General features: G+C 40.8%; 1 protein-coding gene and 1 long non-coding RNA gene across 8 annotated transcripts in view; both read right to left on the bottom strand.

The window, feature by feature from the left end:
* Positions 1 to 9,219, bottom strand: part of LOC131415042 (uncharacterized) — a 135,902-nt gene extending 126,683 nt beyond the window's left edge. The window contains exon 1 of the long non-coding RNA XR_009222320.1: positions 9,103 to 9,219. This is a non-coding gene — a long non-coding RNA (uncharacterized LOC131415042). The remainder of the gene's footprint in view (positions 1 to 9,102) is intronic.
* Positions 1 to 24,268, bottom strand: part of LOC131415036 (ral-GDS-related protein-like) — a 151,519-nt gene that overhangs the window by 51,978 nt on the left and 75,273 nt on the right. The gene's annotated exons all lie outside the window — the stretch shown is intronic.

Raw genomic sequence — 24,268 nt, 5'->3', positions numbered from 1 at the left:
GGAATCTGAGGAAGTAGGCCAAAATCTTCCACAAAACAAAGTGAAACGTCCAGAAGTGGTGGAAGTGGCCTAAGTCCAACATACTGCTAGTCTGACCTTCAGGGAATGTGCCATATTGTGAAGCGATGTAAGGTAGGAGGCTGGAGAGCTGCACTGAGATATCTGAAGGGAGTAGCTGAATTTTCTGTGGGCTCCCAAGCCTGAAGAGACAGAGATCTACCAGACTTAGAACCAGACCCTTGTGCGGGGGAGAGGAGCACAGCAAACAGGAACGGGGAAAGCAGAAGCGCTGGGTTTACTAAAAGTGAGACCCAGCCCCAACTCTGATCAATGTCTGATTGGACTCAGGTGATCCAACCTCACTATGTTTCTCATCGAAGGAAAATAAGGTCATATGGAGCCTCTCGAGTTATGTTACACAGACCTTCCAAAGACACTGGCGAGAGGATGGAGAAGGCAAGCCACAGACTGGGAGAAGACCTTTGCAAATCACATATCTGACAGGACAATAAATAACTCTCAAAACTCGGCAATAAGAAAATCCAAGTTTAAAATGGGCACAGATTTGGACACTTCACTAAAGAAGATAAACAGATGGCAAATAAACACATGAAAAGATGCTCAATGTCATTAATCGTGAGAAAAATGCACATAAAAACCACATTGACATACCGCTACGTACCTATTGGAATGACTAGAATTAAAGAGGATGACCATAAGAAGTGTTAATGAAGATGGAAAGTAACTGGAACACTCCTACATTGCTGGTGGGAACACAAAGTGGTTGGAAAACAGTCATTCATTCATTCATTCATTTATTTATTTATTTATTTGGAAGATCAACCCTGAGCTAACATCCATGCCAATCCTCCTACTTTTTTTCTTCCCCAAAGTCCCAGTAGATAGTTGTATGTCATAGTTGCACATCTTTATAGTTGCTGTATGTGGGACGGGGCCTCAGCATGGCCAGAGAAGCGGTGCATCGGTGCAGGCCTGAGATCCGAACCCGGCTCGCCAGTAGCAGAGCGGACGCACTTAACCGCTAAGCCATGGGGCCGGCCCCTGGACAACAGTTTTAAAGTGGAGTTTGTTATGCTGCTGTAACAAACTAGCACAAATTTCATGGCTTAAAACTACTCAGAAGGTGTGTTTTGTTGATGTCTGTGTGTGTTTAGAGAATTCAAGTCACTGTGGGCTCTGAGTGGTCTGTATGTGTGTCTGAGTTTGTGTGTATGTTCTGAGTATCAGTGTGCATTATCAGGTGTAGTTTACAGTCTGAATGCTGATGGTCATTTGCAAATAGTGTGTGTGTGGGTTTGTTGTCAGCATTTCCATGTGTTCAGATGATGTCTGTCATTGTAGGAATGTGTGGAATAAATATGTTGTTACAGACTAGCATGGGCACCAACACTGTTTGCCTGTTACTAGTTCAACACTCAACATCCCTGAAGAAACATGAGTCCAGACATTCACAGGCCCCATCAGGCCCACAGAGATCCTACTCAGCTGTTTTCTTCCCATCACAGAAATATGAACAGGTAGCCAAGGACCACTTGATATTTGAAGAATTCCTCTAGCATGAAAAATGGAGCAACAAACACATACACTGAAGTGAGGGACTAAAGGAGCAGCAAGGAAATCAAGAGATCATAGTGAAACTTCAATTGCATATCTAGTAACATCTTCAAAACAATTAGACATGGGCCGGTCCCATGGCCAGTGGTTAAGTTCAGAGAACTCCACTTCAGCAGCCCACGCTCCGTTCCTGGGAGTAGACCTACACCACTCATCAGTGGCCAGGCTGTAGTGGCAACTCACATGCAAAATAGAGGTAGACTGGCACATATGTTAGCTCAGGGTGAATCCTCAGCAAAGAAAAAAAGAAGATAAAACATCCATTAAGTGTATATGTATGTATTGATGTTACCGCACAATATTGGGGTTCTCTTTCCCAATGCACATTAAAAAAGCCAATTATTCTGGCATCAACTTTTGGGAAAAGAATTGTAGCTTTATTTTGTGAGATTTATCTACAAGGAGACAGGGCTCATGTGTCTGTCTCAGATCTGTCTCCCCGATGCAAGGCTTGGGGCACAATTTATGGGATGAAGGGCAGGGTGGTCTGACATGTGGAGGTAGATGATTGGAAGTAAGGAGAAATGAGGTAATTGATGATCTTCACAAGCAAAGTCAAGCTTTGTGGCTCTTCATCTGATGTTTGTTCAGAAATTGGCAGTGTTATGATGATCTGAGGATGGAGCTTTTAGCTCCTTGATATAAAAAATGGCATTTATTGAGCATTTGCGCAGGCCTAGTTGATGGGTTGGTGGTCTCAACTGGCCTTAGCTGGACTAGGGGTCTCAGTTCCTGAAAGAAAACTCTTAACTACTCTGTTGATAAGAAGGAGTCAGTTGAACTGGTCCTGGAGGGCCCATGGTTATGTTGGTATATGCATATATATGCATATGCATGAGATTATCTGTATGTGTGTTAAATATAGAGTATACACAAAGCCAGACTCTAGTTAAAGTGGTCAGGACAGATTTTAATCAGTAATATACCACTGCAATAGGGAAGAGGGAACAGGGTGACCTGAACTCAATTTGATTTGTACAGAAGTGACTGGCCATTTGAAAGGGAGAATGAGGCAGCAGGCAGAGGGGTGAGCAGGGGCTCAGTCGAGTCAGGGAGGGGAAAGTTATAGTGTTGGTCAGTGCAGTGTGATCTGGCCAGTTGTGTCTGCTGGTTGGAAATGATCAAAGTTTCGCTTCTCTCCTCTCACAGAGTCTGGGACAGACACCCTGTCCTCAGCTCAAGGAATGACTCTCAGGACCTTGAGAAATGCACTCCTGGGTTATTGGAGACACATATAGAACTGAAAAGGACAAAGGAAATATTCACAGTTGTAAGCACTTTTGGGTAAATGCTCTAAGAAAAGGATGTCAGGGGCCAATGATCGAGTGTTGGCCAGAACAAACAGTCAATTCTTTTGGCTGCCTTGAGCTTTCTCTGGCAGGCACTTTAAGGGGGCAGGGGTCATCCTAAGGATGTGGATTTGAGCTGTTAGAAACTGTGTCAGCGTTTAAGTCTTATAACATGTGAGGGGGTGAAATGATTTGTGCTGAGAGGCCATAGTTATAATTGGCCAAGATTGAGACCTAGTCAAGAAGAGGGCTCAATGGAGCCTGGCTTTGAGTTTGGTCAAGTACAGGATCATATATAGAAATAAGATATGTACATTTTTTGAATAATATAAATCATTATATTGAACAATATGTTGAATTAAATAATATATATTTAATGAATATATATTGAATGTGTATAAATAAGTATGTGTATATATATTTGAATTAAATCATATAAATATATAGAAGAGAGTGACATCAGCATCATGGCAGAGTGAGCTTCCCCTATTGAACTCTCCTCCTCTAAGACACAAGAAAAAGGACATTCATATTCCAACAGAAGTTATTCACAAATAATATAAATATATATGATTTAAAGGAATATTCAGACATAATAACAGAAGATTCCAGGGCCAGCCCCATGGCTTAGCGGTCAGGTGCACGCGCTCTGCTGCTGATGGGCCAGGTTTGGATCCTGGGCACGCACCAATGCACCCCTTCTCTGGCCATGCTGAGGCAGCGTCCCACATACAGCAACTAGAAGGATGTGCAACTATGAAATACAACTATCTACTGGGGCTTTGGGGGAAACAAAAAAAGGAGAAGGATTGGCAATAGATGTTAGCTCAGAGTCAGTCTTCCTCAGCAAAAAGAGGAAGATTAGCATGGATGTGAGCTCAGGGCTGATTTTCCTCACACACACACAAAAAGAAATTTCCAGAATTGATAAAAGACTTCTATTCTAGATTCAGGCAGCTGAACACATCTCAAGCACAATTAAAACAAAAAAATCTAGAGTCAGATCCATCCAGGGAAACCAAAGAACACCAAATACAAAAGAAGATATTCAAAGCCTCACAGAGGAAGAGAACACTTACAGAGACTTACATTTAGACCTATGATACATTTCTTAACAATGGAAGGCAAGAGAGAGTTGGATTAAATCTTCAAGGTACAGAGAGAAAATAACTTTCAGTGTATACCCAATCAAACCATATCTCAAGAACTGGGGTGAATTAAAGATATTTTTATGCAAACATTTACTAAGAGTATTACCACCAACAAATGCTCATTAAGGAACTTCTAATGAATGTACTTTAAGGGGACCAGCCACCCAGTGTAGAGGTTTAAGTTCAGCACGCTCTGCTTCCAAGGCCTGGGTTCATGGGTTCAGAGCCTAGGCGTGGACCTACACCACACATCAGCCATGCCACGGTGGTGACACACATCAAAATAGAGGAAGATTGGCACAGATGTTAGCACAGAGCTAATATTACTCAAGGAAAAAAAATAAAAAGTAAAATGAATGTACTTTAACAAAAAATTGATAGAAGAAATGCTAAGATGTAAAAATGGATCATCAGGATAAAAAAAGGTAAACATCTGAATAAATCATTGAAAGCATGACTTTACCAAACAATAATAATATTGACAATGTATAACTGATGGAGTTAAAAACTAATGACAAGGGAACTTCTGTTTTAGAGTAGACTAAGACAGGAAAGCACACTTGCTGCAAAACTGGACACAGCCAGATAAATTATAGATATATTTTTAGAGCATCAGAGAGCTTCAGAACCAACCAACTAAAATTCCAGAAAGAAGAAAAACACTTTTATGTGAGCAAGGATTTTTATCTTTCTTTCTCCTGCAGGCGTTTTCTGATTCAGGGTGCTTGCCGAGGATCTGGCTTGCTCAGCCGGAGTCTCGGCTAGGGAAAAGAGAAACTAGCCAAACTTGTAGTGATTCTGCAGGACTGGCGTGGCAGAGGAAACCTGAGGGCTTTCAGACACACAAACTGCTCTTCCTCACAGCACCTGTGCTAAGTTTTGGTACAACACAGGAATCTGGGGAACTAGGCCAAAAGCTTCCACGAAGCAAAGTGAAACCTCCAGCATTGGTGGAAGTGGCCGAAGCCAAACATACTATTAGTCTGACCTTCAGGGAATGTGCCATATTGTGAAGCGATGTAAGGTAGGAGGTTGGAGAACTGCGCTGAGATGTCTGAAGGGCATAGCTGAATTTTCTGTGGGCTCCCAAACCAGAGGAGACAGAGATCTACCAGACTTAGAACCAGAGGGAGAGGAGCACAGCAAACAGGAACAGGGGAAAGCGGAAGGGCTGGGTTTACTAAAAGTGAGACCCGGCCCCAACTCTGATCAACGTCTGATTGGACTCAGGTGCTCCAACCTCACTCTGTTTCCCAAGGAAGACAAGTTCACATGGAGCCTCTCGAGTTACATTACACAGACCTTCCAAAGACACTGGTGAGAGGATGGAGAAGGCAAGCCACAGACTGGAAGAAGACTTTTGCCAATCACATATCTGACAGGACTATAAAGAACTCTCAAAACTCAGCAATAAGAAAATCCAAGTTTAAAATGGGCACAGATTTGGAGACTTCACTAAAGACGATACACAGATGGCAAATAAGCACATGAAAAGATGCTCAATGTCATTAATCATGTGAAAAATGCACATAAAAACCACATTGACATACTGCTACGTACCTATTAGAATGACTAGAATTAAAGAGGTTGACCATACCAAGTGTTAATGAGGATGGAAAGTAACTGGAACACTCCTACATTGCTGGTGGGAACACAAAGTGGTTCAGCCTCTTTGGAAAACAGTTTTAAAGTGGAGTTTGTTATGCTGCTGTAACCAATTAGCACAAATTTCATGGCTTAAAAACAACTCAGATTTATTGTTTTACAGTTCTGTAGGTTAACAGTCTGACACGGGTTTCCTTGACTATAATCAAGGTGTTGGCAGAGCTGGGTTCTTTTTGGGGGACTCTAAAGGTTAATCCATTTCCTAGCCTTTTCAAGCTTCTAGAGACAACCACATTCCTTAGGCTGTGGCCCCCCTCCTCCACCCTCAAAACCAGAAACTCTGCATCTCTCTGGCCCTGCTTCCCTTGTTGCATCTTTTTCTACTCTGCTGCTTCTCTTTCCCTTTTAAGGGCCTTTGTGATGCACTGGGCCCACCTAGATAATCCAGGATAATCGCCCTATTTTGAAGTGAGTTGATTAGCAACCTTAATTCCATCTGCAAATTTAATTCACCTTTGGCAAGTAAACTAATATAGTCCTATGTTCCAGGGATTAAGACACATTTGTGGGCCATGACTTTGCTACACAGTTTTTAAAATAAAGTTAAACATACACATACCATGTGACCCAGCAATTCCACTTTTAAGTGCTTACCCAAGAGAAGAAGACTTATGTTCACACAAAAACTTGTTTGCAAAGATTTATAGCAGCTTTATTCATAGTCAAAAAAGACAAAACTGAAAATAACTCAAATGTCCTTCAACTGGTGGATGGATAAACTGTGGTACATTCATACAATGGATACTACATTCAGCAATAAAACAGAAGGAAGTGCTGATACAGGCAACAACATGGATGAACACTAAAATGAATGTATTGTGCTAAATGAAAGAATCCAGACTCAAAAGGCCAAATGCTGTAGAATTCCATTTATATGATATTCTAGAAAGGACAAACCATAGGGAAAGATAGCAGATCGTTAGTCTCCAGGGGTTAAGGGTGGGGGAAGAGTTGACTACAAAAGAGCAGCTGAAGGGAGTTCTGGGTGCTGGAACTGTTCTGTATATTGAATGTGGTAGTGGCACAGCTCTCTGCATTTGTCAAAACAGTTGTAACAAGAGGAAAACAAATACATCATTGCTCACCCATCAGATTGGCAAACCTTTAAAAATCTGACAATGCCAATCTGACAATTCCCAGGGCAAGGATGACCCATACACTGTTGGTGGGAATGGAAATGGTTAAAACTTCAGAGGATGATTTGGCTGCAGCTCGTCAAGTTGCCGATGCACATCAGCCTTTGGCCCAGCAATCCACTCACAGGCAGGTGTCCATTCTAGGGAATCCATGTGTGCTCAAGGAGACACACATAAGGATAGTCATTAGACATGGTAGGAGAATGAATTAATTGTAGTTAGTAGTTATTTTAAAAAGAAAGGAAAAAATGCATATGGGAAAGAATCAACCCTGCTGGCTACATATATGATCTGAGAAGGCAACTTATTAGTTTGTCTCCTTAATATTATGTATACAGCACAGAGAGCACTGTACTAAGTATCTGGAGACAAGCATCCGAGCATTTACTTCCAACTCTGTCGCTAAGTAGCAGTCAGACTATGGATGACTTAACTCAAGAAACCTCACTTTCCATTTCCTGGAAAATGAAGAGTTTAGGCTCTACAACCACTAAAATTATTTCCATCTCCACGATTCTATGATTCAATAAGCCAACTATCAAAAATTATATTCCAAAGTACCTATGTTGAGAAACTGTTCTTCCCAGACACCCTGAAATCAGAAACTATCAGAGAAATAGGACTTCTTAATATGTTGATACATAAAATCGTCCAAATTTCTTAGTATGTCTATGACCAGCTTTTTAATCAAGATCGTAACTCAGAAAGAGCATATAAGCAGCTAAACCCACCACATTGACTCGGGTCACCCTCAGGAAAAACTAATATACCTTCTCCCATTTTAACATTCCAAAACAAGTTCCCCATACTAATGAGTCCATCTTGTCAAGTTCAGGTCTGTCTAGCCAAAAGTCATTCATGCGTATGATAAGATTTACTTGATTTTTTAACAAAGATAAAATGATGAATGGCTTTTTGTATTTTGCCTGTTTCATCTATAAAGCTCTTACATTACAATTTAATAGCTTCAGCCTGCTACAAAAATTTAAAGAGCCTTTTGAAACTTGTAATATGCCACATCCAACATGATCTAGTAAAAAAACCAGTAGTTCAGAATCCAAAAAGCTTAGTTAAAAATTTCAGTACCACCAATACTTACACTTCAAAGACACCAATAACAAGTCATTTGTTCCTACTGCAGAATTTAATAGGTTATTAACTTCTGTAATCATCCAAAAGCATAATTAGGATGTTATCATTAAAATGTATTTTTTTAATCAGAAATATTAAAACTAATGATTAAACTATTAAATTAAATAATTAACTAAATATTAAAACTAATGGCAACTAACGATCTGTTGTCTTTCTTTATGGTTTATCTTTTCTAGAATATCATATAAATGAAATCCTACCGTATTTGGCCTTTTGATCTTTCACCATGTCAGTCAAATCAAAATTTCAAAATTCTTGTTCTATGGGCTTTCCAAATCTAAATTCTTACGATTCTAAATGAGTACGGAGACAAAACACACACTACATACTACTTCTAAAAACCTCCTCCTTATCCGATTTTAATTTTAGCACCAACTGCCAAGAAAAACCTTTCCACTGAAACCTAAATTCCATACACATTATGTCAATCATCAATTGATCAGTCATCAATCTATCTTAACCAAAGGTGAGTTATTAGGAAGTTACATAATTTTCACCAAGGATTGTTTAAAGCTCCTTTCATTAAATGCAGTTTACAACAATTCACAGGCTTCAAAGTTCGCCTTGCAAATATAGAGTCAATTATCAGAAACCATTAATGGGATTAGGTTTTTCTATAAAAGTGGTCCCAAGGAAGTAGGAACGCTTATTTGTTTAAAGAACGCAGTGAGGAGCCCAATAGCCTGCGCGGAGTCAGGCAGAGGAGCGCTGACCACTGGCTGTCTTCTGAAGGAAAGTGTTCACCCCGGGATGTCGCGACCTGGCCTAGACGGGGTCCTGGGGGAGCGTGAACTCAAGGGCGCGCACAGAGGGCAGGCACTCCCTGCCGCCCCCTGCACCTCTGCTGGGTGGGCAGGAGGCCCTGCCGAGGTGGGGCCACGCCAAGGCAAAGGGGCCCGCCGGCCAGGCGACGCTCCTCTGCTCCTCCGAGGGACAGAGGTTTGGCTCCCCCGCCTGAGGCAGCCCGCCAGCAGCCCCGTCCCCATCCGCCGCCCCGGACACCGCGCTCCCGCCATCAGCGGCGGAGATCTCCTCGCGGAGCCCGCCGCCCGCCGCCCACCGCCCACCGCCTACCTCGGCGCCGCCTCCTGCCCAGCGCTCCTCCACACTGCAGAAAGGAGAGCTCCACAGCGCTGAAAATCCTGGAGGAAGGATCCAGAAACCGCCAATGCCCACACACAAACCAGCGCAGCCGCCACCTCCGCACCAGGGACCCTGCCTCCGGTGCATGCATCACGCAGCTCTCCAGCTCGCCGGCCCCTCTGCCGCTCTGAGCGCCGGTCCTGCGCATGCGCGGGCCTCCGAGGATACAATGGGAACGGCTGGGGGGGGGCACGGCCTGGGCATGGGCGCGTGGTGACCGAGGTGTCCATGAGAGGAGAGCAGGAGCTGGCTGGCGCTTTGCAGCCCTTGGCTCTGCTCTCCCTGGATGACCGTCATCTCCTGGAGAAGATCTGCCTTCCCTTGAGGCGGCTCCTCCTGTCCTGAGAAGTGCGTCACATGATCTAACATTTGTTTAAAAAAGAATGATGACATTCTTAACACCTGAAGTGTGTCGTGTCCCCAGAAGAATTCTCTGCTTCCCCAGAAGACTAGACAGCGAGCAGCTGGGACCGAGTTCTGACCCAGGAAGGAAAGACGCTGAGTGCGAAGCCGTCTCCCTCCACCAACTCCTCACCCTGATCTGTGACCTTGATGGGGTGACAGCGCTGGGGACTTGTGCAGGTGACGGTGCTCAAGTGTTTGCCCACGGTATTACATTTCTTATGGTTTAGTGGTTAAAAGAGGAGGCGAGCTGTCAGTTTTTTAGACAATTTCACTTGCAGAAATGTCTTTGGACAAAGAAGTTTGTTTTCTTCTGATTTTTATAATCAATAACAATAATTAAAATACTTATTTTCTTAATCTCATTGGCATGCTAAAACAAACAAGTCACTTGGTTTTCACCAAATTGGCCACATTTTCATTAAAACTTTGGAAGTATTGCTGTTTGAGGTAAAGAAAGCATCTGGGAAGAACAATTACCCTTAGTTGCTATCTTCCCAGATAAATGTACAAACACAGAGCTATGAGCCGTTTTGACGGGCCTGGCAAATCCAGTTTGAGTTCTAGAATGGATCATCCAAAGTAAGGTTAAATTAGTAATTTTCTGAGGAGTTTGCAAGTAAATCATCATGTTGACTTCATCAAATAGGTCTGGTGATTTAAATGAAGTTTGAGTTTAATGATAAAAGTTTTCAAGAGACTGAGAAATATTAAGTACACATACTTAAAAACGTGTAAATTAAAGTAAACCCTGGCATTATCCTCTTTAAAACAGAGTCACAGTAGCACTATTGTCAAGGTATGACAAGGAATAGAAATGTTTTATAGAGTCAATTCTTCACTTCTAAAGGACCTAATGTGACATTCTAGAAATCTCCATAGTCTTTCAGTCATCTACATTTAAATTGCTCAATTTATATTTTAAAGACTAATGAATCTGAGGGCTAAATATTCAAGGTCATTGTTTAATTGTTTTTCATTGTTGCAAAGTACATGGGTATAAAGTGTGGCTGAAATCCATGGTCTTGGAGAATAAAAATATACAGAACTTATTTATCACTCTCACAGTGTGTCCTGACTTAATCCTACAAATGTTCCAAGAATAAAGCCTCAGTGAATTCCATTCTGTTCTTAGATATGACATTTCATTCATAATGAATATTCTCAAATTAGGCTCCAGCTAGTAATTATGTTCCTGATGCAAATAGGCAATAAAAAAGAATCCGTGTTTGATTAAATTGGGCTCAAGAGGACCACTTAGAACCAAAATTTGTTTTTTGCTTTGTTTTTCTTTATCGATGTCTTTCTTTCTCCTCAGTGGATTTGGCAGATAAATGACACAGAAAGCTGAGAGACTGGAGGGCAGGGTCTTGAAGAATATGGGGTTTCCTCATCTTCAAGATCTTTTTATCTTTCAAATTCTATGATTTTTGCTATTTATGTAGGGATTCATTTTTTTCCATTATTTCTAATAGTGATCATAATAGTGAAACTAACAAAACTTAGCACCTGTGGAACATTTTTCATCGTAAAAATTTACGTTATTCTGACAACTTAATATTTTAAAAAGCCATTAACAGCTAATCTGATGCTCAGAGGATTTTTAGGGTAGTGAGACTGTTCTGTACATAATGGTGGCTACATGTCACTATATGTGTGTCAAAACCCATGGAACTGTACAACACAAAGAGTGACCCTCAAACTAGGCTCTGTAGTTCATAACAATGTATCAATATTGTTCATTCATTATAACAAATGTATCACACTAATGCAAGGTGTTAATAATAGGGGAGATGGGGCTTGGAGGAGAGGAGAGGGGCAGTGCGGTGGGTGTATGGAACGCTATGTACTCTCTGTTCAATTATCTGTAAATCTAAAACTGTACTTTTAAGAATCAAATTTTTTAAAGTTTTTTTGAAAGGCACTGAAAGGTAATTTAACAGTGTAAGGCATCTATTTTGTGCAGAAGGGCAAGGAAAGAAGAAGGTGAAATGATTTAAACAGTTCACCTTGTGAAAGTTTGAATTGTGGTGTGTTTCTGAAGCCTTAGACAAGGGCAGGACATAGAATTTGAGACAGGAATGAAATAAAGGAGAAGGAAGACATCAGCGTGATCAGACCTGATCAATTAATATTTAGGACAAATTACTATATTGGGTGGATTTGTTTTTATTTTCTTTGCTTTTTAGAAACCTTACACCTTTCTATGAAAGCCACACGTGCACAGTATCAACAGGTGTGTTTCCTACCGAGCGGCACCTGCTTCTCTCCCTCTGCATCTTCTATTCCTTTACCCCGCCTCTCACTACCTCTAACTGATGGTCGCTGTTTCTATCTCCCTTCCTCACTCTCCCTCTCTCCTTTTTTTTTTTTTTTCCTCTTTGTGCTTTCTCCTCTAACACATCAGACTAACCATAACCTTCCTGGTCATTGTTTAGTTCCACTGAAAGAAGTCAGTGGTTTCCATCAAGAAATGATAGATTAGTGTTCTGGGAAAATTTTCTCTATTTCAGCTACTTTTCCACCCTCAATCTGAAGCAGGAAAATTTCTTGAACGTTGAACCAATTTTTTATATTTTTTTCTTTTTTGAATCCAAATTTCAGAGCTCCTGGTTGTACTGGAAAAATTCCTGAAGAAGGCTGCCTGGAGTTGAGCCGATAGTTCTTCCTATAAAAAGAACCATAAAAAAGAATCCTTATTTTGTCCATGGGGCCTCAGGAGAAGCCCTGGTGAGAGAGGAATCCTTGCTAACCCTATGTTGTACCTAGGACTGGCTTCTCCTAAGACAGTGGTTCTCGAACTCCAGTGTGCATTAGAACTGTGTGGAGGTCCCCTACAACACAGAATGCTGAGCCCATCCCAGAGTTTGTGATCCAGTAGGATGGCGGACCCGAGAATTTACGTCTCTGACCATTTCCTAGGTGATGCTCCTGAACCAGCTACACATTGAGAACCACCGGCTTAGAAACCTTAGGTTTCAAAGGATGCTTTCCTTGAGCAGACAGCCAAAACTATCAAAATCTTAATCAAGATTCACCAACAACTTCAATGTGTTGGCATTTGGATCTAGAGGCTCCTGAATAGTAAGAGACTAAAGCAAAGATTACGCTAAGTTCAAGGTTTGTGACTCTCCTAAGTGTCGCCCAATTCCTTTGCTTGCTTCCCTTGACCCCTACCTGGCTAGAAAAGATTAAAAACAAAGCCAGCTTTGATTATTTAATCTTCAGTCAGTTAAGACATTTTTGAGTAAGATTTTTTTTGACAGAATAGCCAACTTTCTTTTATCTACACTATTGGAAATAAATTATTAGTGATAACAATGGTTATTTACTGAGGACCTAATATGTCTCAAGCCCTTTACATACTTTTATTCCTCTGCTTCTCAGAACCCTATGGCATCCCATGTGTGTTCACTGTTTCTCCACCACTCCTCTAATGAACCCCCCAGACCACACTCATATTTGACTTCACCATGCCTTCTCTCATTTAATTTAGCAGTAGATTAAAATTACAGAAGAAACTTGAAGGGGTCGTGAACCCCAGCAGGAGAAGGTCTAAAGTCTATCCAGGACAAATGGCTTAATGTTTGTTTCTGAGAAGTTTCCAGAGACAAAAACTCCACAACCTCCAGAAACTAGTTCTGTTGAATATTAATATCTCTAATCAATGATATACATTAATTAATTGGTTTTTTATTGATTGGTTGATTGTCTGCTATATTACTTTGCCATATGATAAAATTTTTCTTCGTGTTATTTAAATAATTTTCACTTTATATCCACTTTTTAAAGGTAGCCTTCTCTGGACTTCCTCATACATTGAAGATGGTAATTGTCACCTATTAACCTTTTCCTCTTCTGTTTAGATAACCTCAGTTTCTTTACTGTATTAAAAATATTTATTAAGTGTTGTGCTTTTTTTCTCCAGTTCTTATCTAGGTTCAATTTATTGGGTAGTATAGTGGAAAGGTGACTTCAGAGGTCCTGTGTGGTAAAGAATCATCTTTGTATTGTATTCAATGTGAATAAAATCTATACTACTTTTGTGTTCAGTCTAATCTGGAATCTGAACCTTTCCTTCCTCCCTCCCTCTACTCTCTGGAATAGTTAATGATCCCAGACCTAGAGTTTTGCTTGTGGAAAGTGTTTGTTGTTCTTGTTGGTTAGTTGGCTTGACGTTGTAACAATTCAATTTATTTAGTAGATATGTCAGTTTTCCTATTTTATGTTTTTTTGTGTGTCAGTTTCAGTATATGGGTTTTTTATAAAGTGAATTTTGACCTTTGCTGTCTAATTCGTAGTGCTAAGTATTTCACAAAATGGTGTATCTCGTTAAGATCTAAGCACTCTGTAGACAATACTTCTTATTTGATTTCTGATACTGGTCATTTGTGTTTCACTTCTTTTTCTTTTCCTTAATCAGTTTTGCTAGTGGTTTATTAACATTATTAATATTTTAAAAATAACTACTTTTAGCCTGATTTATTTCTTTAGTATTTTTCTATTTCATTGATTCTTATCTTTATTATTTTTTCCTATCTGTATTTTTTCCAGTGTTATTCTCCTTTAATTCTTGGGACAGAAGCTGAGATTGTGGATTTCCTGTCTTTCTTCCTTACTCATACATTCATTTAAGGCTACACACAGATGTAGCTGGTATCTTTTGTCTTCCCTAGTATATTACTAAACTCTGTGCTGCAAGCCATGTCTGCCCCATAACGTGTCCAGCCCATGATCTGCAAACATGCCAGCCTTTGTGTGTCTCCGTCCCTCTACCTGAAGCTCATATCTTGTGTCGAGTGTCACCATCTCATATGACTGCAGCCCATGTCTGCCCTTTTGTTTTGTCAAGATTTTCTCTCCCCTCTGTCCATACCACCTCTCAAAATTCTCCATTCCTTGTTCCTGTAGCCCTTGCCAACCCACATGAGTTTCCATCCCCTCTCTCTAAAACCCATGTCAGACAACTAATGTAATTCTCTTATGTACCTGCAGCGCATACATTTCCTCGAGTGTTTCTATCTCCTGTGCCGACATTTTATACCAGACCTCACATGTCTCTCTCACTCCATGTGTCTGCATCCCTTTCCACCCCTGAGTGTGCCTGTCCACTGTGCTTCAGCCCATGCCAGCTCATGTTTGTCTACATTCTCTGTGCCTCCAGCCTATCTAGACAACCAGTGTTTTCATTTACTGTTCCTCTAGCCCCTGTCTGAACTCGTGTGTTTCCTTACCCTCTGCCTGTAGCCCATGTGTGCCTCAAGTGTCTTCACTCAGTGTCCCACGCTTGGGTGTCATTCACTTGTTAAAGGACATATTGGTTCCTTCTAGGTTTTGGCCACTGTGAATAAAGCTGCTTTTTAGATGTTCTTAGGGGTCTGTGTGTGGATGTATATTTTCACAGTAGTTGGAGAAATACACTGGTGCACAATTGGTGCACCATATAGTGACACTATATTTAGCTTCACAAGGATTAACAAGATGTCTTCTTAAGAGGTTGTACTGTGTGTATTCCCATCAGCAGTGAATGAGATTTCTTATTGTCCTAACCCCTCACCAGTAACTAGTATTGTCAGTTTTTGTTTTTTAGCTATTCTACTAGAAGAGTAGAGTATCTCATTGGTGTTTTAATTTGCTTTTTCTTAATGCACAATGGACTTTATTTTCCAATAATTCCTTGTTGTTGAGCAATTTTTATTTGCTTATTTGCCATGTATATATATATTTTTGGTAACTTGTCTATTCACATTTTGGTCTATTTATTTTAATTTTGGGAGTTTGTTTTCTTGTTGCAGCATTTGATTGGTTCTTTGATTATTTTGCATGCAGGTCTTTCTGCAGATATGTGTTTTACAAATGTATTATCCTAGTCAGGAGTTTGTATTTCCACTCTGTGAATGCCGTCTTTCCCAGATTGGACAGTTTAAATTTAACCAAGTCCACATGATCAATTATTTTCCTCATGGATTGTGCTTTTTGTGTTGTATATGAAAACTAATCATCAAACTGTATATCATGAAGATTTTCTCCTGTTTCCCAGTATGATTTTTACAGTTTATATTTAAGTTGATGAGTGATTTTGAGAAAATATATGTCTAAGGTGAAAAGTTGGTGTCTTGGTTCATTTATTTCCATAGGGTCGTCCTTTTTTATCATCACCATGGTTGATGATGACTAAAGACCTAAAAGACTATTATTTTTTATGTTGGAGTGCATTTATTGTCTTGACCAAGATCAAGTTGTCTGTATTTGCAGAGGTCTGTGTGTGGACTTTCCGTGCTTTTTCATTTACCTCTATGTCTATTCATTTTATTTTTTATTTATTTTTTAATTTTTATTGGTTTATTTTTCCCCCAAAGCCCCAGTAGATAGTTGTATGTCACAGCTGCACATCCTTCCAGCTGCTGCACGTGGGACGCCGCCCCAGCATGGCCAGAGAAGCAGTGCTTCGGTGCACGCCCGGGATCCGAACCTGGGCCGCCAGCAGCGGAGCGCGCACACCCAACCGCCAAGCCATGGGGCCAGCCCCATTCATTTTAAAATATCACAGTTTGGATCCCGGGCATGCACCAATACATGGCTTCTCCGGCCATGCTGAGGCTGAATCCCACATACAGCAACTAGAAGGATGTGCAGCTATGACATAGAACTATCTACTGGGCCTTTGGGGGAAAACAATAAATAAATAAAATTATAAAAAAAAAATCACGGTCTCTTGATTATTGTAGTATTGTAAAATATCACAGTCTCTTGACTTTGTAATTAATCTTGACATTGAGAAGTGTGAGTTCATCAATTTGTTCTTCATCAGGATTGTCTAGACCACTCAAGGTTTCAAATGAGTTCTTCAATATCTACAAAATAGCTTGGTGAGATTTTTATTGGAATTGCACTGGATCTTTAGATCAATTTAAGATGAATTGACATCTTAATAATATTGTGACTTTTGATCATGAGCAAGGAATATATCTCAATCGATTTATTTTTCCTTTATTGTTTTTAAGAGTGTCTCATATTTTTTTCCACAGATATCTGTAAATATTTTATTGGATTTACACTTGAGGATTTCTTTGTGTATGTGTGTGTGTTGTTAACGGTATTGTTTCATATTCCAATTATTTGTTGGTATGTAGAAAATCAACTGAATTTTGTATCTGAATTTGAACTTCTCTTCATGATATCTCTATAAATTCCCATCTGGGCACAGAACAGGGGGCTCCGTTTCTGTTTGAACATCCCAAATCATGACATTGAATAATCTGAACACTGAATTTCAGCCATTCACCAGAACTGCCAAGGCACACAGCCACCACTAACACTGCAGTTACAAGCCTTTTCTGAGAGGCATGCCCTCGGATTCATTAAAGAACGCCCATTTTCCACTCAGCCTGGTAGTGGCAGTTTGGCAGGAAGACTGCAGAGCCCTTAAAGGCTTGGTCCTAGAGCTGAGACAAACTATCCCTGTCTTCCATTCCTAAAATGGAGACTGACCTGAACCTCCCTCGGCTCTAGGAATTAAGGCTCTCTCACACATAACCCCCCAGACACACTGCAGTTACAAGCCTTTTCTGAGAGTCATTCCCTCGGACTCACTAAAGAAAGCCAGTTCTCAACTCGGCCCGCCAGTGGCAGTTTGGCAAGAAACTGCAGAGCCCTTAGAGTCTTGCCCCTAGAGCTGAGCCAAACTATCTCTGTCTTCCATTTCTGGATCTGAGACCGTGCAGAACCTCTCTCAGCTCTAGGAATTAAGACTGTCTCACACATAAATTCCAAGACACACTGCAGTTAAAAGCCTTTTCTGAGAGGCATTCCCTTGGATTCACTAAAGAAAATCGGTACTTGACTCGGCCTGCCAGTGGCAATTTGGTGAGAAACTGCAGAGCCAGATTGTATGTATAACTGAGATCAAATGGTATTTGTCTTTCTCTGTCTCAGTTATATCACTTACTATAATGACCTCAAGGTCCATCCATGACATTGCAAATGGCAAGATTTTTTCCTTTTTATGGCTGAATAATATTCCATTGTAAATATATACCCCATTTTCTTTCCTTTTTTTTTGTGAGGAAGATCAGCACTGAGCTAACATGTGCCAATCCTCCTCTTTTTGCTGAGGAAGACTGGCCCTGTGCTAACATCCGTGCCCACCTTCCTCCACTTTATATGGGACTGCATCACAACATGGCCTGAGAAGCAGTGAGGCAGTGCGCGCCAGGGATCTGAACCCCGGGCTGCCACAGCAGAGCACACACACTTAACCACTATGCCACCAGGCCGGCCCATACCACGTTTTCTTTATCCATTCATCTATTGATGGACATTTAGGTTGTTTCCATATCTTAGCTATTATAAATAATTCTGTAATAATCACAGGGGTGCATATATCTTTTCAAGTTAGTGTTTTCATTTTCTTCAGATAAATACACTGAAGTGTATCTATTTTTAATTTTTTCAGGAACCTCCACTGTCTTTTCCATAGTGGCTGCACCAGTTTAAATCCCCATGAACAGCACACAAGGGTATCCTTTTCTTCACATCCTTGCCAACACTTATTATCTCTTGTCACTGTGATGATCACCACCCTTACAGGTGTGAGGTGATAGCTCTTTGTGCTTTGGGTTTGCATTTCCCTGATGATTAGTGACATTGAGCTCCTTCTAATGTACGTGTTGGCCATTTGGATGTCTTCTTGGGACAAATGTCTACTTAGACCTTTGCCCATTTTTCAATTGGATTGCTTTTTTGTTATTGGGTTGTATGAGTTCTTTATAAATTTTGTTATGGGTTGTATAAATTTTTTATAAATTTTAGATATTTAACTCTTTATCTGATACATGGTTTGTAAAACTTTTCTCCCAGCCTTTTGATTTTGTTGGTTGTTTCTTTTGCTGGGCAGAACTTTTAAGTTTGATGTAGTCCCATTTGTTGATTTTTTCTTTTGTTGTTTGCAGTTTTGGTGGGATATCCACAAAATCATTGCCAAGACCAATGTGGAGGAGCCTTTTGCCTATGTTTTCTTCTAGCAGTTTTACAGCTTCAGGTCTGAGAATGCCCAAAAGGCCGGGAGGAGCAATGTCCCTTTTTTTCGGAGCTGAACAGATTCAGTCTCTCATTTCTCTATCAAGCAGTTTTGTTCAGACCTTATAAACACAATTCTTTCCAATTTTAAGCCAAATTAAAAAGGTCAGCCTCCCCCATTCACTCCAAAAGTGCCCCCTAGGCTCCCCTGGTCAAGGAAATTCCCCCTGGATTTCTCGTTCCTAGGAATTCCGCCCTAGGTTCCTCTGACCTAGGGAATGTACCAGTACCCCCTTAAGACACCTAGCCTTAAGCCTTGAAAACAGCTCAAATAAACTCTGAACTGTTGACTTACAATAAGGAGGTCCAGGTTTCAGGAGAACTCACTGGGGTCACCTGAAGAATGCAGTGATCTGGAGGGCACAATGGGCCCCTATTAGTACCCAATGCCAGTTCACTGTAGATTCCAGGTGGTCTCTCGTGGGTTTCTCTGAAATCCTGCCATGACTACACCAACAAATGTCTACGTAAATAATCCATAATCAATGTATAAATCAAAATTAGAGTGAGTTTATTATGAGTCACCTTTTGAGGACCATGGCCCAGGGCCTTCCTTCCCTAAGGAAGGAAGGGCATCAACAAAGTGGGGTGTACAGAGCGGTTGTATGCTGTCAAAGAGCATGTATCACATAGGATTGTAATGTCCCTTTTACTATAGTGACAAGATCACCCTGTCAGACTGCCCTGCAAGAATAGCAATTGATGGACACAGCAGGGAACAGGTCTGCTGTCTTGATGGGTTTGGCTGGTGTCAGGTCTGTTGTCTCAAACTGGGTGGTCACAGGAGGACTGCAGCAACCAAGTCCTAGCTTAGGGAGAAATGCTCATCCTTAAGGTTCTGCCAATGAGGGCATCTTTATCTTAAGGGCATATTCTCTTCTCTTTGGGACATGGGAAAGCAGATACACAATGCAGGCGACAGGCCCCTTTGTAAAAACAAACTCCGGCCAAATTATTTTTACCCCAAATGGCTTCCTCATGTACTCCAATATATCCTATTGCTTGCCATTTATTTATCAGTTCCTTAGTACTCATTGTGTGTCTGTTATGTATACAGAATATGTAATATCCTGGGGAAAACGGGGGTTATAGGATATAGTGTCTGTAGACAAGAAGCTTATTACCCTACTTGGAAAATAACTACATTTCTTTCTGTTTTTTTGTGAGGAAGATCAGCCCTGAGCTAACATCCATGGTAATCCTCCTCTTTTTGCTGAGGAACACTGGCTCTGAGCTAACATCTATTGCCAATCCTTCTCCTTCCCCCCCCAAAACCCCAACAGATAGTTGTATATCATAGTTGCACATCCTTCTAGTTGCTGTATGTGGGACACGGCCTCAGCATGGTCAGAGAAGCGGTGCGTCAGTTCGCGCCCGGGATCCGAACCCAGGCCACCAACAGTGGAGCTTGCACACCTAACCGCTAAGCCACGGGGCTGGCCCTAAACATAGATTTTTAAAATGTCAAAATGAGTGGTACTCCTGGTATGTTGTTTCTGAATAACAGCTGTCATTGTCTTAGCTCTTTCCGCATAGTGTTTGCTCCTGCCTCACACCAGCCCTATGAACAGGGCCAGGGCGGGTATCAGTCCTGATTTCCTGATGAGAACGCTGAGGCCTTGTAAAGTTAGGAGATCTGTCTGGGCGCCGGTATTGATGATATCCTAGGATTTTTATCTACTATGTATTTTTCTTTATCTTCTGTAATTACCATTAGATTTCAATATAATTGGTAACTTGCTACCTTGGTTTTTCAAATGAAACCCACAAAGTTTGTGGGTATCTTTTGGTACCTTATTAAGCAAATGAGGAAAATGAGATTACCAGCTACAGCTGCTGCTCATATTGACAAACCATTTCATTTATTTTTCTACCTGACAATAGACATGCAATGTTCATGCAATAGACATTAAGTGGCTGTTATGAAGTTATCATGAAATTGTCAAGAGTGGGGGGATTGACAGGACAAGTGTGCACACTTCTCATGCTGAAGAGACTTTCAGTGCATTTGAGGGAAGATAAGATACACTCATGAAAGTGTTAAGCCGCTACCCTTCCAGACAGCACAACATTATTGTCAAAACGAGGGATGCAGGTGTGCCGTGTCTGTGTGTTGATTCCACAGGGGTCCAGGTGAGCTGGGGCTTCAACCTGACTTTACTGATTGACGAGACTCTGTGAGGGGAGGACCAGGGAGGGCCTTCTAGTGGAGTGGAGCTTGACTCAGGAAACAGGCAGAGACGAATTTGGGGGGTGGACGGGAGGCATGTAGAAAAATATAAGTGATAGTCTGGTTGAAGAGATGGCATCTGTAGACACTAAAAAGCCATGAAAAGAAATTGTGTTTTCCTTATTTTCTGCTACTGGAACCATGAGGTGAAGGAGAGGTTTTGAGATTACATCACAGCACTGTAATGTGTGAGAGCCCTGGGGTGTGGTTGAAAGCCTGGAGGACCAACTGAACTTTCCATATATATATAGTTTACATGGGGTTGTATAGAGTGCTTATAGCATACATTGTATTGGGGTGAACGTGGAATCCTAAGTGAAACCATTTATCCCTTTGGCTGTTGGTGCTGCCTGTTTTACATGGAGGCAGAGATGTCCAAGAATGAGTGGCATTGTATTAGGATGATGAAGCGCTCTAGGCAAGAGTCCATTCATCAGGTGATGTGCAGCTTGCTACCCGGATAGATGCCCGGCTACACCTTCCATGAAAGGTTCACATGATACAGATATGAAGGAGGCAAGATCCTGTGCCTAATGGCTGGCAACAGGCAGGGAGACATTTTCCTAAACCAGCAGCTGGCGCAGCACTGTCAGGACATCACACCTGACATCCTCGCTTGCCCGACTCTTATCTTCTTCCTCTAAGTATGAGGATATTCTCTGATGTTTTGGCCAATCCACATATACAGAATCCCTTCAGTTTCACCAATGAGAGCTCATTTCTAAATTCATGCTAATTAAATGAACCACTCATTTCACCAATGAAAAGCTATTTCTGATATTCAGTAAGCTAAGTAGCAAAGCCTGTGGTGCTTATCAAGATATGACTAGCTTAAAGATTTTATTTATTTATTTTTTCCCCTCCAATACCCCAGTAGATAGCTGTATGTCATAGTTGCACATCCTTCCAGCTGCTGCATGTGGGACACGGCCTCAGCGTGGCCAGAGAAGTGGCGCGTCGGTGCGCACCCGGGATCCGAACCCGGGCCGCCAGCAGCGGAGCGCGTGCACCCAACCGCTAAACCATGGGGCCGGCCCTAGATATGACTAAACAGCTTAAAGAGACATGAATAGCTGAAACGCACAGCCAGGTCTGAAATGTGACACTTTCTGATACAAGACTAGCTGACCCCTGGAATCTGAATTCTCTATGAGGGTCAATGACTGTCCCTGAAGGTAAAGCTTGAACTAACTCATCTATGCGTTGTATATTACCGTCAATGCTGAAGAATATTTTATGAATTTCTTAATTTATTAAAAAAAATTACAGAAAGAGCATCTCCTGTCCATCAGTTAATTCAGTTTACTTTATAGTCTCAACATGATGACTACAGTATCTTTTTTGCTTTTAATTTGCTCTTTACCTCTGCCACACTCTTACTCTCTTCACTTTGCTTTATAATCCACAAAGGTTTAGCGGAATATACATATAGGTAAGGAAAATATCACGAGGAGAACCCGGGACATGCGGATATTGAACACACACATCCTAAACATGTTGTTGTTCTGAAACCCTAATGAGTAGCTTTGCAAGGTGTTTATAGGCCTCAAAGTGGCCTCCTTTGTGAGATTTCCACTTTACTCCCTGGTGCCAGGTGTAGTTGTGAGCCTTCTCATTCTGTCCAGATTCTATTGGCCTGTAGCTGGGAAAAGTTTTCTTTGCCAGCAGATCCCTGTCCAATTCTTTTATTCTTGTCTGGTTTATTTACTTTTTCACTATATTTCTCCAAAACACTTCCCAACTTGGACCCAAGATAACTCGGTTTCCTGGACCTTTTGTTGTTGAAGGCAGGGAAGCTATTATCATCCTGTGGTGCCTAGTATACGCTGTCCTTTGACTTTGCCACACGTATTCAAACAGATGTTAAAGGGACAGCATATTTGAATGTATTAAAGATGCTAAGAAATTGCTTAAAAGATGCTTAAAGTTCAGGGAGATCTCCGATTTAGTGTCTGGATTTTGTGATCTTATAATCTCTGCCCACATGCCATCTCTACCTCTAAAGAAAGAGACTTATCGTCTCAAAGAATCAGCTCTTAGTTTCATTGAACGTTTCTGTTCTTTTTCTAGCCTCTCTTTCATCTATTTCTGCTCTGATTTTTATTTCTGTCCTTCTACTGACTTTAGGCTTTGTTTATTCTTCTTTTTCTAGTTCTTTTAGATACTGTGTTAGATTGTTTATTTGGGCTTTTTCTCATTCCTTGAGGTAGGCTTGTATTGCTATAAATTTCACTCTTAGTACTACTTTTGCTGCATCCCATATGTTTTCATATGTTGTTTTTCATTTTCATTTGTCTCTAGGTATATTTTCAATTCTCCTTTGACTTATTCATTGATCCAATAGTTGTTCAGTAGCATGTGGTTTACTGTCCAAATATTTGTGACTTTTCCAATTTTTTCTTCTAGTTGATTTCTAGTTTCATACACTTGTGCTCAGAAAAATGCGTGATATGATTTCAGTCTTCTTAGAAATATTGAGGCTTGCTTTGTTTCCCAACGTATTTCTATCTTTGATAATGTTCCATGTGAACTTGAGAAGAATGTGTATTCTGCTGTTTTAGGATGAAATGTTCTATATATATCTATTAAGACCATCTGGTCTGATGTTTCATATAAGGCCACTGTTTCCTTGTTGACTTTCTGTGTGGATGATCAATCCATTGATGTGGGTGGGGTGTTGAAGTCCCCTACAATTATTGTGTTGCTGTCAATTTTTCCCTTTAAGTCTGATAATAGTTGCTTTATATAGTTTGTTGCTCCTGTGTTAGGTGCATGTATATTAATGTATTATGTCTTCTTGGTGAAATGTCCCTTTTATCCTTATGTAATGTCTGTCTTTGTCTCTTGTCAGGCAAGGGAAACAAAAGAAAAAATAAGGAAGTGGGACTACATCAGACTAAAAAGTTTCTGCACAGCAAAGGAAACTGTCAACAAAATGAAAAGACAACCTACCAACTGGGAGAAAATATTTGCAAATCATATATCTGACAAGGGGTTAATTTCCAAAATATATAATGAACACAAACAACTCCACAACAAAAAAATGAACGACCTGATCAAAACATGAGCAGAGGATATGAAAAGACATTTTTCCAAAGAAGTTATACAGATGGCCAACAGGCACATGAAAGATGTTCAACATCACTAATTATTAGGGCAATGCAAATCAAAACTACAATGAGATATCACGTCACACCCATCAGAATGGCTATAATTAAAAAGGGAAGAAATAATAAGTGTTGAAAAGGATGTGGAGAAAAGGGAACCCTCATACATTGCTGGTGGGAATACAAACTGCTGCAGCCACAATGGAAAAAAGGATGGAGATTACTCAAAAAATTAAAAATAAAAATACCATAAGATCCAGCTATTCTACCTCTGGATATT

The sequence above is a fragment of the Diceros bicornis genome, chromosome 15 (assembly GCF_020826845.1).
Source record: "Diceros bicornis minor isolate mBicDic1 chromosome 15, mDicBic1.mat.cur, whole genome shotgun sequence".
NCBI classification, from domain to species: domain Eukaryota; kingdom Metazoa; phylum Chordata; class Mammalia; order Perissodactyla; family Rhinocerotidae; genus Diceros; species Diceros bicornis.
The sequence above is the reverse complement of the archived record's forward strand: the minus strand, read 5'-3'. Positions and strand labels throughout refer to the sequence as shown.